Here is a 3,551-nt window from a genome sequence, read left to right on the forward strand (position 1 = left end):
GCACTCAGTGTTCCATCTACTCGAAGCTCAAGATGCATGTGTTTCCTTCCCCGCTACTGTATAGAAGTCTCCATCGCAATAGAAGAAGAAAAAAAAACAACTTGCAAAAACCAATTGCCCCGCACAAATGTTTCCATCCTGACTGAATATTTAACGCTAGATGCTGTTACTGAACATCACAACCAGAAGTATTTAGCTTCCTCGCAGTGTTTCTTGCGGTTTGTATCGTCGTTATTAAGCAAACGTGTTGAAACGGCGTAGTATGTATACAGGCATGTAATTGATGTCCGCTATGTGACACGTAGTGATACGCTATACCTAATCTAACACATAAAAAATCAATTGTGCGCAGAATTTTTCGCGTTTGTGGGTCTGTTCTGGTATTAAGAAACCTTCATTCTTCTAACGCTCACGCTTCGGCCATCGACGGGAAAATAACAGACCACATTTCTAACTTGCAAGTGCACTTCTCTGCACTACACTTTTTTCCCAACTAACGGCGGCAACGATCATCGTTTAAATCAACAGGAAGGGCTGGCTGCACATGGTAGGGCTTGCGTCATGCACATGGTTGCATTACACAAGCCGGGCATACAGTTTTCCTGTCATAGTACACGTAAGCTGTGTTTTTAGACGCTGCTTTGAAAACGAACATATCGCCATTGGTTTTGGAAGATGCCTCACTTAAAAGCAAGCCTTACAATGGCGAACACGGTTTATTCTCTTTTTTTTTCGTTTTAAATTAGAGCATTCCTTATTTTAATATGAGCTTTGGGACTTGTTGATTCGCCTTCAGAGTGCAATCGATTATTGTTCGAATAAAGCTCGTGAACTAACATTAAGCTCTTACATGGACAATATGCCTCGGCAAACGCAATTAAATTCTCGCGCTTGCCTGCGGCATTTATAACAAAGGAAGTTGCGCGTGCTCATTTTCTCCTGCCACAACAATCACTGCGGCTTTTATAATTCGACTATGAGCAACAAGGAACGCTTTGTGTGTGATGAAAATCGCAGTTATTCTCGAAGAATACTGGCCAGCCAATAATTTGAAAGTAATGCCCAAGCATTAGGACTATATATAAGGTGCCAGTTGAAGCCCGTCTTTGACACGTCACCTAAGCTAGAAAGCTGGCTGGTCACATTGCTCGGGTAAGTTCACCAGCGATGCCGCACCTCCGTCTAAGAAAAAGCAATCGTGCCTGCGCACTAAGTGCGTGTTATAAATCAGTAGAAACGTTTAGAATTTGAAATCTATTGCAAAGGGTTTAGAAATGACTATATCATTTAATGGGGCGTATTCCTATCTGTTTCCGAGCCCTCTTGTTCCGAAGAAGCAAGTTACTTCCCACAAAAGCATCAGTTTGGTTTATATATTTTATGATGAGCCCAAGGGAAAGCTGCAAGTACGCTCTGCACATCCCTAGGGACACAATACCTTTTAGAAGACCTTAGCTAACTAGCTAGTAGGCTAATTAGCTCTCTCTCTCTCTCTCTCTCGCTCGCTCGCATTGTTGCACTATTTGTAATGGTATGGGTGCCGTAGCCGGATATTCGAGAGTTCTTATTTTTCTTTGATTCTCCATTGTGGACAGTTATTTTCCAAAGTGAGAGTATCGCTAACCTCACTGCTTATTTAAGAAGGGAGTACTTTTCTGGAAACTTTAATGGCAGGAAAAAACTCGAGCAGTTTCGCCTGAAGGTCGAAGCACGGAGGGCGACAGCAAGGCTCAGTGTTGTTCTCGATTTCCTCTCCAACTGTGCGCGGTTGCGAAATGTTCGCACGACGCGCCACGCCACCTGCCAGAACGAACTGCGCTCTGGCAGCTGCCAGGCTCCTCACAATGCTTGCGAAAGTAGGAGCGCCCCCAGAGGTGTTACCGGAATCGCATCTCCAACGGGTGCCCGACGAGGGACCGACGGGAAACAGATGACGTCATTGAGCACCCAGTGAAACGTTAGAAAACGCTAACTTGACGTTTACGGCCCGTTTCATTCAGACCAGTGCATACACACAACAGCCAAGCAGCAATCTCAGTGTGCTTATAGTACGCCTGCGTACAAAGGTCATGCCAGCAGCGGAAGGCAGAGGGCTTGCCCGGTTCCACCCAGCCTGTGGAGGGGAGTGTTGACGGTCCGTCCACTTCGATTAGTTTTTGCAACTAAGCAACCTCCGCCTCTCTGGCGACCCTATGCGTTTGAGTGACGCATGCGCCTTCGATAGCAGGACACGAGGACCACGCCAATGCTGACGCCGCCCCGCACCTCCACAGCAATGCTATCGCAATAAAAGCAGCTCTCGGGTAAATGCCTAGAATCTGCTGTTTTCAACCTATTCCATTACTATCGAGGCCATTTTTCCAGCGTTCCGCTTCTATAGGTCAAGGAGGGTTCCGTTGCTTTATTGCAGCTGTGTTTATAACCAGCTAAATCCCAACTACACTGACTACGACACTGTATGCGATTCTTTTATGTTTTATATCGAGGGTCAATAAAAATGCTTGTGTTTGATGCACTGAATACGCATCAGAGGCCATTATACTATGAGCGACTACATGTACTTTGTCTATGGACTAACGCCGCCTCTGCGTCTACATACATTACGCAGCCATTTTGCCTTTTCTAAGAGAAATTGATCATAGCGTAGTTCAGCTTGTATGTTGCACGTTGTTTTTTTTCGTTACGAATATTGTTTATCTGTGACGCACACGGCGCGAATATATTAACTTGTCATCTTTACCGTGTGGACTAGCATGTTAGACGTGGTAAACCAGGTAAACCTGCGGAAGACTCACTAAATAGCTTCCCTCTGTGATCGTAAGCCCAACTATATTGGCGTTGTCTTCCTGCGATGTAATTTCCTAATGTTCAGTTGCACGTCTACGCAAACACCTCGTTTTTGACATAACTTGCTTGTCCACGTTTCGCTGTTTTTGCAGAAGCAGGACATTCCAAGCAGCCTTCACCATGTCTGGAATGGATTCGTGCCAGAAGAGATCCAGTGGCTTTCGCTACGCCGCCTGCCTTTTTGTGATCGCGTTCGTAGCTTTCCAGCTCTGTGACAGCGCTTCAGCCAATGACGCCAACTACAACAACGCCAATAATAACGCAGACTCCAATGCATATGCGAACGCCAATCGCCCCTACAATGCGAACGGCCACAAAGCAACTGCATCCCCTGGAAAGCACTATGCAAGGAACTACGACAAGAAACATTACTGATCGCTGACGCCTCTCGAGGCACGGTGTAGCAGCGCATCTGGAATAAAGCACGTAATTCGGCAGCACCAGTTCTTTTTTTCGATTGTTTTCTGTTCCGCGACTCACTGTCACCAATGCGGTTGATGTAACAGTCAACGTTTACCCTCATTTCATCTGGCTTGCTGGCATCGTTTAGAACTACAACGCCATTTCCAGCGCAGGCATCAGAAAAGCATGGAAGGTTCGTGAAATTCCTGAAGCGGTCATGAGTAATAAGCAGCGCTTCACAGCAACGACTTGATATTAAATTTTGATCTAAAATATTTAAAACTTCCTATCAGCGATTCGGC

At 45.7% G+C, this 3,551-nt stretch overlaps 1 long non-coding RNA gene across 1 annotated transcript; it reads left to right on the forward strand.

Moving 5' to 3' along the window:
* Positions 1-814: 814 nt before the first annotated feature.
* Positions 815-3,290, forward strand: LOC142590892 (uncharacterized). Its single transcript, XR_012830250.1, has 2 exons — positions 815-1,152; positions 2,940-3,290. It is a non-coding gene; the product is annotated as an uncharacterized LOC142590892 (long non-coding RNA).
* Positions 3,291-3,551: the final 261 nt, after the last annotated feature.

Source organism: Dermacentor variabilis, chromosome 8 (assembly GCF_050947875.1).
Source record: "Dermacentor variabilis isolate Ectoservices chromosome 8, ASM5094787v1, whole genome shotgun sequence".
In the NCBI taxonomy this organism is placed as follows: domain Eukaryota; kingdom Metazoa; phylum Arthropoda; class Arachnida; order Ixodida; family Ixodidae; genus Dermacentor; species Dermacentor variabilis.